Source organism: Nyctibius grandis, chromosome 2, assembly GCF_013368605.1.
Source record: "Nyctibius grandis isolate bNycGra1 chromosome 2, bNycGra1.pri, whole genome shotgun sequence".
NCBI lineage: Eukaryota > Metazoa > Chordata > Aves > Nyctibiiformes > Nyctibiidae > Nyctibius > Nyctibius grandis.
In genome coordinates, this window is record NC_090659.1 from 95,320,821 (window position 1) to 95,335,421 (window position 14,601).

A 14,601-nucleotide genomic window follows, 5' to 3' on the forward strand; every position below is an offset into this window, starting at 1 on the left:
CCAAGGCCAAGGTCCAGCCCCAGGCCAAAGCCCAGCCCAGGGCCACGGCCAGGCCCAGGCCCGGCCCAGGCCCCAAGGCCATGGTGAAGGCCAAGGCCCAGGCCCCAGCCCCACAGACACTGTCCCACAGACACTGCCCCGCCCTCCCCGCAGGCCCCGCCCTCCCGCAGCTCCCGCCCTGCCCTCCTCACAGGCCCCGCCCCTCAGGGCCCCGTCAGCCCCGCCCATAGATCTGACCCCTCCCCTCCCGCCGACAGACACCCCCCCAAGCGGGAGCTTTCCGCGCAGGCGCACTGAGCACTGGAGGCAACTGCCCCCTCGCGGCCCCTCCCAGCCCTCCACAAAGATGGCGGCCGCGCGCTGGCGAAGGAGGCGGAGGCGAGTGCTGAGGTGGCGGGGTGAAGGTGGCGGCAGTAGCAGCGGCGGCCGCCGCGGGAGACAGTGACAGGTGCGGGGAAGGGAGGAAAAGGCAGCGGCGGAGCGGCGGCGGCCAAAGCGCAGGTACCTGGAGTGGGCGGGTAAGGGGGTGGGGGAAGCGGCCGGTGCGGCACCGCCTCTGTCCGAGCTGCGCCATCGGGAACTCCCCTCCGCTCCCCGCCCTGGTGCCGCTGCCCGCCCGTGGCGGAGACCGAACCGTTAGCCGGGAGAGCCGGCGGGGTCATGGCGGTGAGTAGGCGCCCTCGCCGCCCCGAGGCGGCTGGCAAACCGCCCCCTTCCCCTCAGCAGGGCGGGGAGGGGGGTGCGAGGGGACGGAGGCAGCGCCTCTACCTGCCCCGGTGCCGGGCGCGGCGGGGGCAGCCCGGCCTCCGAGGAGATGGCGCTGTCCGCGCCTCTCCCCCTCGCCTGCCCGGGGAGCCCTGAAGAAACTTTCTGTCTTCCTTCCCGGGCTTCCTTCTGCGCCGCTCGGAGCCGCCTCTCCCGGCCGGGGCGGGGGGATCCCGCTCCTGTCAGCGGCGGGCAGCGGGGCTCCCCGGGGCAGGGCTGCTGCGCGGCTGCCGCGGAAGGAGGGCCGTTGTTCGGGAAGGAGAAGCAGATGCGAAGCGCGGCCAGAACAGCTGAGCCGGCTGTGACAGGCGGGGAGGAGAAGGAAGTGGTGGTTTTCAACACCTCTTTCTTGTTGTTGTTGTTCTCCTGCTAAGCCGTAAAGGTTCCCTCGGAACTCGCAGCTGAAGAGGTTGAGCGTGTGTTTCTGTATGGAGAGAAAAAAAATCTTCCCGAAAACACTACAGTCGTCTTGCCGAGTGCTGGCAGAGGCGTTCTTTCAGCTAGATTCATGCCCGATTCCTCCTTTCCAGAGTATTACCCAAGACTGGTTTTAACCTAAACGGAAACTTTTTGTTGCTTCCAGGCAACTAGAAAGTGAAACCAACTAAGAGGAAAAACAAAACTTTTCAGCCGGTTTTTCTTGTGCGGAGTAGAGAAAATAAGCAGTAGAAGCAAGGGAAAATACGTTGGGTAGGAGCAAATCGTGCTTTATGAGTGGCATCTCAAGATGCGTTAGTAATTTGTTTAACCTTGTCAAAGGCAATTTATTAGCTACCTTGGATGTCAAGTGTTATTCCAGAATGTCTCACATCATGAAGTAATTTCTATGAAATGTTCTTTGTTTTTAGAATTTAAGTCTGCAGTTGATCAAATACATATCTGGTTATAAATGTCTTAAATTATCATGAAGACTTCAAATCTCTTAATTTTTTGCTGCTAAGTACTTGGTAGCTTCTGTCTTAGAAGCTATAGGTCTCAGTCCTGCTAAGCTTTGAGCTTAAAAGAAGCTATTTTGTGTTTTGGCAATGGGTAACTTTCTTCTTTACACAGCATAGAAATTTAACTGTAACCATGATGTGAATCTGCATCCATAGACGTGTTTTTATTCTGTGTTGTGAAACAGTGTGGATCACAGCAACTCAGCAGTCCTTAAAATACAGAAAGTACAATCAGTTAAATTTTTTTTGCTTTTTTTTTTTTTTTTTTTTTTAAGGAAATGGTCTCAAATAATTGTGAAATTTAATCACATGATGAATGGGGAAGTAGCAAGCTTTCAGGTAGGGAGAAGGCTGTGCACGTATATGATATTTGGAAATAGCTGAGTATCTGTAGTACTCAATGTTGCAAATTGGATGGAGTTCTTAATAGCTGATGTTCCTGCTAAGCGTGGAGGAGCAGGAGGGGTGCTGACCAAGTTTGGAAACATGGCGTCTAGTTCTAGTTTCATTCTGTCTGTACAGAGTGTACACAAGTCATCTTGATGCATGTGGATTGAATCTGGAACTTGACTTGGCAAACTACACCGGAATAGTTTTTCTGGTGACTTTGGGGAGGAAAACTGACATGCTGAATCAGTTTTGTCAGAGTATTGAACACTGATTTTTGGCAGAGGAAGCCTTAGTTAAGAGAGATACAGATCCTTGTCCTCGGAAAGGCCAGGACTCGGTCATCAGTTGCTTAGGTCACTTGGTCAGGATGAGAGCAATCTTCTTTGAGCAGAGTCACAGGCTGACTACTGTAGATTATAACTTTAAAACAGAATTAGATGACTGTCTCAGTTTGTTTCAGGGCAGATGGAGATATTCTGAGGCTTTTGCTGTATGACAAGCTCTAGATGTATGAGTTACATGAGACTCAGGTCATTACACACAACACTTAAGTTATCTGATTTCAATCCGTTAGTGGCATTTCTACCTTTTTCAAGTTGGAGTTTCTACTAGTTTGTGAACTTAAAACTCAGAAGCTTTTGATTTTTATAAGAAATAATGTAATGTAATTGCAGAAACTTGAATTATGATTCAGACTAATCACTCATTTGCTTCAGGCTGTGAGTCCTGTGGATCTTGGGATGCTTTTGTTTGTTATTCTTTGCCTTGTGGACATTTAATTTTACTTGAATTTGGACTTACATCAGCTACCTCAGTGTTATGCTGATGATCATGTTGGCTCAAGATATCTCAAAGAGATCCTTCGTAATTGTTATTGCAACTTTAACTCCTCAACTGAACATGCTTCTGCAGTGTTCTGTCTTAGGACTTACTAGGAAGCAAAATCCTTAAAGCCTGACTTTGAGAGGTACAATTTTTCATCTTTGTCAATACTTTCTCTTAAAGGATTTTAACTTCTAAATGCTTTTAGGCAACATACTAATTTACCTTGCTAGCAGGTCACTTCTGAAATAGTGTATGCTATTGTAAATGTGTTGGTCTCTAGAAATATTGAATGCTTGGAACATGTTACGTACTGGTGTTCCGATTGTCTATTGATACCTCTGTCGAAGTGGCAAATCCTATAACCTAGCCCAGTCCCCCTCTTTGGGTGGGTGGGGGGAATTGGCAAAGATACAGTTTTCATACAGTTCATTCCCAGACAGACAGATACTAGAGAAGACAGCTTTTGTGAGGCTGCAGGCCCATTTCCCAGACAGTGGTGTTGTCTGCAGCCACTGATATTTGTTGTCGGTGCCTCCGGGAACCTGAGGAATTCTACCTTCCTCCAGCATCCAGCAACTCCGTACCTTTTTTTGACCTCCAGCTTCTAATTGTTATGGGATTTCTAGTTCAATCTCTGCTAAAATGTCTACAGGTAGCATGTCGTGTTTCATCAGTGCATTTCTGTGATCTAAAATATGAGTTAGATTTTCTCTGTAATATCTGTCAATAACACTTCTATATTTTTATTATCCATTTCTTTAAGGCTGTTGACTTGGGGAAATTCCCAGGCAATTTGTAGCAAAATTCAACTTGGCTGCAGTATATAGTGCACGAGTTGAATTGTGAGCTGTTGCTTTTCCTCTAGGACCAGATCTAGTATAAATAACAGAATGACAGACAGAATGACAGAATGTTAGGGATTGGAAGGGACCTCGAAAGATCATCTAGTCCAATCCCCATGCCGGGGCAGGATTGCCTAGACCATATCACACAGGAACGCGTCCAGGCAGGTTTTGAATGTCTCCAGAGAAGGAGACTCCACAACCTCTCTGGGCAGCCTGTTCCAGTGTTCGGTCACCCTCACCGTAAAGAAGTTTTTCCTCATATTTATGTGGAACCTCCTGTGTTCCAGCTTGCACCCATTGCCCCTTGTCCTGTCAACGGATGTCACTGAGAAGAGCCTGGCTCCATCCTCATGACGCTTGCCCTTTACATATTTATAAACATTAATGAGGTCACCCCTCAGTCTCCTCTTCTCTAAGCTAAAGAGACCCAGCTCCCTCATCCCAACTCCAACATCCTCATAAGGGAGATGTTCCACCCCCTTAATCATCTTCGTGGCTCTGCGCTGGACTCTCTCTAGCAGTTCCCTGTCCTTCTTGAACTGAGGGGCCCAGAACTGGACACAATATTGCAGATGCGGCCTCACCAGGGCAGAGTAGAGGGGGAGGAGAACCTCTCTTGACCTGCTGACCACACCCCTTCTAATCCACCCCAGGATGCCATTGGCCTTCTTGGCCACAAGGGCACACTGCTGGCTCATGGTCATCCTGCTGTCCATTAGGACCCCCAGGTCCCTTTCCCCTATGCTGCTCTCCAACAGGTCTGCCCCAACTTGTACTCATACATGGAGTTGTTCTTGCCCAGATGCAGGACTCTACACTTGCCCTTGTTATATTTCATTAAATTTCTCCCCGCCCAACTCTCCAGCCTGTCTAGGTCCCTCTGAATGGCTGCGCAGCCTTCCGGCGCGTCAGCCACTCCTCCCAGTTTGGTGTCATCAGCGAACTTGCTGACAGTGCACTCTATTCCCTCATCCAAGTCATTAATGAATATATTGAATAGTACTGGTCCCAGTACCGACCCTTGAGGGACTCCGCTAGACACAGACCTCCAACTGGACTCTGTCCCATTGACCACCACTCTCTGGCTTCTTTCCTTCAGCCAGTTCACAATCCACCTCACTACCCGATCATCCAGACCACACTTCCTCAGTTTAGCTGCGAGGATGCTGTGGGAGACAGTGTCAAACGCTTTACTGAAATCGAGATAGACCACATCCACAGCTTTACCATCATCTATCCACCGGGTTACGTCCTCATAAAAGGCAATCAAGTTGATTAAGCATGACTTCCCCTTGGTGAAGCCATGTTGAGTGCCCCTAATGATCCCCCTATCCTTGATGTGCCTAGAGACAGCACCAAGAACAAGTTGTTCCATCACCTTTCCGGGGAAGGAGGTGAGGCTGACCGGTCTATAGTTCCCCGGGTCCTCCTTCTTGCCCTTTTTGAAGACTGGAGTGACATTCGCTTTCCTCCAGTCCTCAGGCACCTCTCCCGTTGCCCACGACTTAGCAAAGATGATGGAGAGTGGCCTAGCAATGACTTCCGCCAGCTCCCTCAGCACCCGCGGGTGCATCCCATCAGGGCCCATGGATTTATGGATGTCCAGATTGCTTAATTGGTCCCTGACCCAGCCCTCATCTACCAAGACAGATTCCTCCTCTATCCTGACTTCTTCTGAGGCCTCAGGGGTCCGGGGCTCCTCAGGACAGCCTCCAGCAGTATAGACAGAGGCAAAGAAGGCATTCAGTAACTCTGCCTTCTTTTTATCCTCTGTCTCCAGGGCCCCCACCTCATTCATCAGTGGGCCTACATTGCCTCTAGTGTTGGCTTTACCTGCAATGTATTTGAAGAAGCCCTTTCTGTTGTCCTTGACCTCTCTTGCAAGGTTTAATTCCAAGGAGGCCTTAGCTTTCCTAGTTGCCTCCCTACATCCTCTGACAATAGACTTATATTCCTCCCAAGTGGCCAGCCCCTCGTTCCACGATCTGTACACCCTCTTCTTCCACTTGAGTTTGCCCAGCAGTTCCCTGTTCAACCATGCAGGTCTCCTGGTACCCTTCCTTGACTTCCTACCTGTTGGGATGCTCTGATCTTGAGCTCGGAAGAAGCAGTCCTTGAATGCTAACCAACTATCTTGAGCCCCCTTACTTTCTAGTACCCTGTCCCATGGGATTTCCCCTAGCAATTGCTTGAAAAGGCCGAAGTTGGCCCTCCTGAAGTCCAGGGTTGTGATTCTGCTAGCTGTTCTGTTCCTGCCACATAAGATCCTGAACTCTACCATCTCATGGTCACTACAACCAAGGCTGCCCTCAACCTTCACCTCTTCAACCAGACCCTCCTTGTTAGTGAGGATAAGATCCAGCAGCGCTCCTCTCCTAGTTGGCTCATCCACCATTTGCATCAGAAAGTTATCATCAATGCACTGGAGGAACCTCCTGGACTGAGGATGGCTGGCTGAGTAGGCCTCCCAGCAAATATCAGGGTAGTTGAAATCCCCCATGACAACCAGGCCCTGTAATTGAGAGACTGCTCTCAGCTGCCTGTAGGCGGCCTCATCACCCTCCTCATCCTGATCTGGTGGCCTGTAACAGACACCCACAACAGTATCACCCCTGCCAGCCTGCCCCTTAATTCGCACCCACAAACTCTCAACTCGCTCCTGATCCGCCCCTGGACAGAACTCAATACATTCTAGCTGCTCACTCACATAAAAAGCAACTCCACCACCTCTCCTTAGCGACCTGTCTTTCCTGAACAGGACATAGCCATCCATGACCACATTCCACCCATGCGAGGCGTCCCACCAAGTCTCTGTAATTGCCACTAGATCATAGCCCCCCGACCGAACACAGATTTCCAACTCCTCCTGTTTATTCCCCATGCTGCGTGCATTGGTGTACAGGCATTTCAGGGAGCGAGCTGGGCACACCGATTTCACCCCAGAGGGATGGGAGGCCTCCTGGTCTACCTCAACACTAGAGCGTTGCCCCAGTGGTGCAAGCCCAGCTACTACCCCATCCCCCTTCGAATCTAGTTTAAAGCTCTCCGAATGAGCCCTGCTAATTCCTGTCCCAGAACCCTTTTGCCCCTACGACATAAACCTTTCCCATGTATTACGGTCACGCCTGGTGTCTTATAGAACCAGCCATTATCAAAGAACCCAAAGCCCTGCCTGTAGCACCAGTCTCGTAGCCAGGCATTAATAGAGAGAATCCTACTATTCCATCCCACGTCATCACCTGAAAATGGAAGGAGGGAGGAGAAAACAACTTGTGCCCCAGACTCTTTCACCAACCGTCCTAGGGCCTTGTAGTCTTTCTTCATCCCCCTCAGACTACGGGATGCAGCTTCTTCCCCACCTGTCTGGAAGATCAGCAGGGGGTAGTAGACTGTGGCCTTCACCAGGTTGGGGAGTTTCCTGGTGATATCCCTGATTCGGGCTCCAGGCGGGCTGCAGACCTCCCTGTGATGGGGGTCAGCTCTGCATATTGGGCCCTCAGATCCCTTTAGGAAGGAGTCTCCAACCACTAAAACTCTTCTCTTCTTCCTTGTGGAGGAGGTAGCTATACGCCTGTCAGGTTTTTCTGACTGTGGTGGGACCTCTGATATAGGTTGCCTCTCCGCCACATCCCCATTGGACTGGCTGTATTCCACTAGGGCTTCATATCTATTGTTCAGAGGCACCTGTGGAGGCAAGGTAGGCAAGGAGGGCACTCGCCTTTTGCCACGGCCATAGACTTGTCTCCACTCACTCCTCTCCTCTAGGTTATTGTTTTCCACCTGAGAGGGGCAGAGTACAGGGGTCCCTCGATCCTGGGAGCTCTCCGGCAGGTGCTCCCATTTTTGTTGCAGGGAGGGCAGAGCCTGGCTCCACCAGTCTATCTCCATTTCAGCCTCCCCAATGCACCTAAGCCTTTCTACTTCGGCTTGAAGCCTTTCAACCTGGCTTTGCAGCTGTGCCACTCGGTCGAGCGGATCATCTACCTGCTCACAGCGCACACAGCCCCCTGACACCACAGAGACGCTGTAGCATTCCCTGCAGCCTATGACCTGCACCATCGCCTCCTTCCGTGGGAGCTCTGTCTGGGTTCCCACATCCATTTTGGTCTTCTTCCACCGGGTAGATATCATTGTTCTTCCACTGAACTGGGAAATACCTGTTGGTGACACCCCTGGTTCACAGCTCCTTGGCACCTTCCTCGCCTTGTGCACTGGGAGGGAGTCAGCGCCCTCCCCAACGAGCTGCAAACTGCTGCGGCCTCCCCCGCCCTGGGACACACCCAGTCACTGCTGAGTCTCCCTCTCCTCTCTGGCTAGGGACTAGTCCCTGCCCTCCAGGAGGCTTTTTATCACCCAATCAGCAGGGGGTGGTGCGTTTAAATCGCCCGCGGTGCCTCCGGCTACGCCCCCTCCTCTCCTGATTCGTTGCCGGGAACCTCCGGGTCCGGGGTGGGGGGGGAAGCAGCTCGGGGCTGATGCTCGGGGGGCGGCCCAGAGTACAAAAACTGCCCGGTTACAGCCCGATGTCGCCCTCGCCCCCACACTAACCTCAAGTTGCTGCCGCCGCTGTCATCTATCAAAAAATAGATTTGACTTGTACTGTCAACTCTTTAGCTTAACTAAAAGATACTGTCTGTATCTCAGGAAAGTGATAGTAGTTTGGAATGAGTACATTGCTGCTTTTTCTGTTCAGCAAACACAAAGTTTATTTTGCTTCTGGGGCCAATGTTTCCTAATTACAGAAATGACCATTTTTTTTTTCTCATTCTTTGCCATATGCAGTAAACTTTGAGCTTCCTTAGTGCTGATGTTCACTTGATGCCAGTAGAAAAACACTATTAGCCTCTTTCTTAAACTTATCTATCCATAGTTTAGTGGTTTTGTTTGTCTGGTAATATTTTGGATTGTCATCACAGGGTCTGTATTTTGTAGGGCTGATGCGGTATGAGGATGTTTAGAAAGTGTCTGTAACGCTTAATAGTATCACATGTTTCTTGTAGGTTGTCATCTTTAATTGTTCCAGTTAATTTACATTTAGTTTCAGATGGAACAATATTTTTGAAGTTGTTGTTCCATTCACCCCCCAGAGATCTGGTCCTGTTCCAGCTGCTCACGTAGTCTTGAGCCTGTAACCAGTGAAAATCTTCAGACTTTTTTGCTAAGCTGTCGTAGATGACTTGTAACAAAATGTAAATAGAAATAGAATTTTTAGGTGTTGTTTTCTTGCTGGACTCCCCTGTATAATAAGAAGTCTTCTTATGCTCACCTGCTAGGTCATGCACCCTTTCTTGAGTGTATTAATAATCTGTTTTAGTTAGAATATGTGCTGCAGAAACTGTTGTTCTTCATTTTGATGACACGGCTGTGTAGAGGACTGTGTTACTACTCTTTTTGAGTGTATTGGTTTAGACCAAAAACAGCTTTTCTGTTTACAGTTGTAGTACCTCAGGAATGGAATTCCCTTGCGTTTTTCAAACCCTTTATTAGAACTTTAACACCACTTTCATTGGTGGTATCTTCACAGAACCCTCAAACTGAGTTAGACTGGACATACTTTGCCCTCTTTGTGTTCATGGCTCCAAATAAACTTTCACCATTTATGTCTAGGCAAGCACATTTGTTGGTCTTGGTCTTACCAGACCTACCTGTGTATCTACCAGTTTGCTTAACTGAATTTGTATTTTTGTCTCCCAGTAAGTTTTTGCTTTTCTGGGATGCCTGGTCCCTCTTCTGGTCATACTGTTTTGCAGTCAAAGCATCACCTAGGTTAACATTGGTACCCTCTCTTTCAGTTTGGTATCTTGGGTGCCGAACACCATCCCATTAGCAATTTGCAGAAGTTAAACAGGAGTGCTGAATATGCCTATAGTGTACCTCCCCCCTGGCTTTGCTTCCAGAATTGTTCTGAAGCATTTAGGACAGTTGAAAAGATGTGCTGCAAAACCTCTTCATTTATAGGCAATGGTAAATATTGTACCTTATATTTAATTACTTTGGGCATAAAGAGTTGTCAAAAATGAAAATATCTACAAGTTTTCAATCCCAGTTTGACCAGTAGACTTCATTTTTATAATCCATTAGTAAGAGAGAAGCACAGCACTTTCTAAGAGGTGATAAGTATCTTCTGCTTTCCAGAAGCACTAAAACAAGTCTTTCTACTTTCTGGCGACGTATGAGCTTCTATAATATAGTGTCAAAAAACCTGTTTCATAACTATGAAAATTTACAAAATTGAACCAATGCATTCAATGATTTGAAAAAACTATTTGTCAAAGTCTTGGAAACTGTCTGCAGGGAAAGCGACAAGGTCCAAAAGGATTTATACTGTGACAGGTGTGATAGTAACGTGATTCAGTAACTGGGAGTGAAAAGGAATACGTGGCGCAGAAACGTTACCTTTACCTTCTGCATGACAGTTCTTTTTGATTTTGCTTCAGGTTTTTTGTACATTTGTTGCATTTAAATCTGTGAAGCTCAGTTCTTAATGTCTTTTGATCTCGAATAACTTGAGGTGAAAATGAACTTAACAAACTTAGAACTTTACTGTTACCTTCAGTATAAAATAAAAAAAACCCTGTAGTTCACAAGTGTAAATACCTCCCTATAAATCCTATTGAGTTTCCCCAATGTACAAATCCTATGTCTGTGGTAAACAAAGCCCAAGCTCTACTTATGCAAGATCCTACAAGCATGGGCTATTGCCAAGCTGCTGTCTCATTTCCCCTTGCTAACGTAATATACTCAATACCATATCTTGGTCCTTTGATTACAAAATAAATCCTTCTTATCTAACTTTCAGTTTTCGGACTGCAGGCTTTTGTTGTTTGGAGTTTGTTCTTTTAACTGGAAAAACTGTATCTACTACATGACTTGACAGAAGGAAACTTGAGACATAAGCAACAGAATATCAAGTGGATTAGTTTTACTTTGGGGCAGAGGAACATGTTTTAGAGGGTTGTAGCGAATCAAGTAGTAATGATCTGCAAAAAGCATGCATGTAGCTGAAAACTAATCTGTAAGCAAAAATTGAATGGATAAGAAGGTCCAATGCAAAAGCTTTGATGACGTGCAATGTCTTGGCAATGATAGAGGACCATGACTGTAACTATTCACTAATATTTTAATATATGTATTGATAGGCTGTTAGGGGACTTTCTACAGAAAGAGTAAGTATCATAAGCCGCAAGAGTTACCATGCCTCTGCAAATCGTATGGAATCTATTTAAAAATGTAAATGGGGAAGGCCATACTTTAAGAAAATTATTTCTTTACTCATTTAGTCTAGTGTGAAGGTAGATTGAAGATATTGAAACAAAGTACTAAGAAATGAGGGCTAAAAGAAACTGCAGAAGTGCGTAGTGCTTACAATGATCTGTCTTAGATAAAATTGAAATGTCATTTGTTTTAACTTCTTCAGGCTTGCTAATAACTTGACTGCCCACATATAACAATATTAGTATATATGCACATTCCACTCAATGGCTTTCCGATGGTGAGGATAAATGAACATAATTCAAGTAATAAATTTTAAAAGTACTTCAGTACATTTAATTATGTACATCATGGCAATAAAGCTGCAAACAGATTAATTTCTGATTTTGTGGCTTTATTTTTGTTAATGAATTGACAACTATTCATTGTTGCAACTTCATATATAAAATAGGAAGCTGAGAGGAGCTTTGTCCTCTTGACTTGATTGGGCAATCAAACTAGTTGGTCTCAGGGTGTTTTAACTGACTAAAACTTTTCCTGGAGGAGGGAGTGGAACTTGGGAGAAGGGAGTGCTGGTATCATCTAAGAAACCTGCGCTTGTTTTGCCATCTTCCTCTTCTGTGGTTGCAGAGACTCCTCCATTGGAGAGCTCTTGTACAAGTAACATATTTAGTTTTCAAGAGTTGCATTCAGCTGGAGATGCTGTTTGACTTACTCCACTTTGATTTTTTTTTTTTTTTTTTTTTTTATATGGCATGCAAATAACAGCTTCAGTACCATTGTGGCTAAGTTTAATACTAGGGAAGTGAAGCACCTGACAGGGTGACTGCCTCTTGACCTTTTTTACTACCGTGGTCTGTAGCTTCATGAATGCTATGCATTGACACTGGAAGAAGCAGTTCCTCCCTGCTTATTCCGATGCTTGGCATTCATTTGTGTATTTGCATAAGTGAAGTGGATCAGGCAACTGTTTTATATTAAAACTGACTGATTTTTGTAAGATTAATTTTAAACTACATCTGTCCTCCAGTTCAATCCACTGTGTTGTTGCCGAGTTGCTTGCAGTGGCGCAAGTGGGAGCTGCTAGTACGATTTAGCAGAACTGACTTACAGCAGTTTAAAGTCTTGATAGAAGAACATCTTTCAAATGTATTTGTTAGGCCTCAAAACACCTTATTTTTTGGTGCATTTTTACTTTTGAGAAGTAGTTTTCATATGCCTGTTTTGACATGTCATGTTCTGTGCTATTATCGTGTTCCTTATGGAAGCAGAGACCTGCAGGTTTTCCAAAAAGAATCAGTGGAGAGAAATTTTAAAATCTGTTAGACTTGTAGCCTCATCGATCCTATGTCATCTTGCATTTGGATAGCATAGTTTTCATTTTTCAGAATGAGCAGGAGAAAGCTGTTTCATAAGAGTTCTTTCAAAGCTGCTTGTTCTGCTTGAGTCATACACTCTTTGTAGCTCCGACACCGGCAGCTGTCCCTGCAATAAATTTATCTCGCTGACCAGTTGCATCACATTAATAAAAATATATCCATGTTTTTAGTTTGCTGCAAAGGAATCACATGAAAAATTATTTTGAAAATTTGTCCTTGCTACTCATAGCTACCGAAAAGGGGGAGTCGATAACAAATGAGGAAGTAGCTTGATTCTTGGCATTGAATTTGCTTGTTTTCTGAAAAAATAAGCATGTTCTTGGACAGAAATAAAGGCAAGAGTAATGGTTAACTGGGAAAGGCCAAGTTCTTTTTGAACCCATGTGATTTTCAGAAAATAAACTGAAGGAAATCCAGTCCTGGCAGAAGCTTAGAAGAACCTAATTTAGCTGGTATAAAAGTAAAACTAGGAGGGTTTAAGGAAGTTCTTGAGAGTAACAAGAGTGTAAAAGAAAACAGCCCCATAGTTTAGATCAGCATAGCGTATATGAAGTGGAGTTACACTGGAGATCTTTATAAGTGGTGCAAAAAATACATTATGCAGTTTGCTCCTCTCATTTCTTTTTGAGGATGCTTCCCGAGAGTATCTGAAAGGAAGCTGTTCCTGTAAGACAAAAGAGGCCACAGTACAGCTCTCAAATAATGTGTGATGGTGAATCAGATTGATACCTGCATAAGTTTGCACCCAGATGCTGACAATTTACTCATGGATTTTTAAAATGCACACTATCAAACTTAGTTCTGAATAAAATGAACAGATTAATTCAGATTTGCGATGTGGTTGCACTTATCGCTTCTTAAAAGTTACAGAACCAGTTTAGGCTTCTTTTCTTTGAAGATATAAGAGGGAGGGGCAAATAGTTGGAAAGTACTGAATTCTTCTTATGCAACAACTTCATGTTACATGTACTTCATCCAAATGAGGGCTGTGGATGTTTTTTAAGAATCTAATAATAGTAACATTTAAAACCAGAACGTTGTGTTTTCAGGTAGTCTCCATTGCACTGATCTTGTTATGTACAGTCAAGCATTTAACAGTTGTGCTGGGTAAGACGAGGTGGTAATTGTCCATGGACATATTGTGCCTTTCTGGATGACTGATTTATCAGTGTCTAGTTCTTCTCTATGTAGTCTTCACCTTCAAAAGTTGAGTTTTGTACATCAGCTACTAGTAAGAGCTTAATGTCTTTGGCTCAGATTCAAAAGCTGCTGGCTCATAAACACAAACGCATTAAACTTGAACAGCTGGAGTGTTTCCAAGTATCTACTATGCATTCTTATATAGGTTATAGTACCCATGACATGAATGCATGAACTGCATTTGAAACTGTTCCTACATTGCAGTTCACAACCTGGTGTATGAAGGTAACCTGAAGTAAGTATTGATTTACTATAACGTGCTTAACTCCTGCGATGCTAAGGTTTACCGGTGTGAGGCTTGGCCATTCATGCTTTGAAAAGAACAGGCAGCAACTATTGGGAGTGAGTTAGGGCCGGTAACCATTTTGCCTGTTCAAGTGCAACTTGCATTTGCTCATCAATCAGTGTTTTCTTCATAACAGTATTGCGTTCGCTTTACAACTTTTAGGGTTCGCCTTCCAGTGGTAACATGAACAGAGACGTGTATCGCGTTTCTCAGACTTCTTTGAGAATTGTGTTTAGTGAGTGTCTGCGCCACAACTTGAGAGCTACAGTTGAAGTATTTCCATATTTCTGGTAGAGGTTGTAGATTCTTTTTTCCTATAGGGAGTTCCAGTGTTTATTAAAACATTTTGTGTATCTTCATTTTTAACTATTTTGATATATAGATTCTAGTGAATGTCAGACTTTGATTTACTTTATGAAACTATACTTTTTTAAAATTTTCCTATATTGCCTATTTGCAACTTTAGTATTATGAGCAATGGGATTGAAGGGAATGGCCATTTCAGTTTCAGTTTACTTAAAAGGAGATTGTCAAATTAGTGAAATAAATGTTCCACAGAACACCTTTCTTCTAACAAAAAAAATAACACTTCTCTGTTCTGTTGGAAAATGTTTTATTAAGTTTTCCAGGAAACACTTAGTTGAGAACTGAAAAAGAAAAGCCACCATACTGTAATTGCCACATCCAAAACTGTGACTAGAAAATATGGTAAATATATGGGGGAAAAAAAAAAAATCATTCTGCTCAATTCTGATTCTTAA

The 14,601-nt window shown here is 45.1% G+C and overlaps 1 protein-coding gene across 3 annotated transcripts in view; it reads left to right on the forward strand.

The window, feature by feature from the left end:
* The first annotated feature begins 327 nt into the window (after nucleotides 1-327).
* The window catches only part of FNDC3A (fibronectin type III domain containing 3A), a 139,427-nt gene continuing 125,153 nt past the window's right edge, over nucleotides 328-14,601 (forward strand). Inside the window, exon 1 of one of the 3 annotated variants that reach the window (XM_068419543.1) lies at nucleotides 328-501. The gene's annotated coding sequence lies outside the window, so the exon portion shown is untranslated. Of the gene's footprint in view, nucleotides 502-600; nucleotides 667-14,601 lie in introns of those variants that run through there. The other 2 variants (XM_068419558.1, XM_068419549.1) reach the window with 2 other exon arrangements.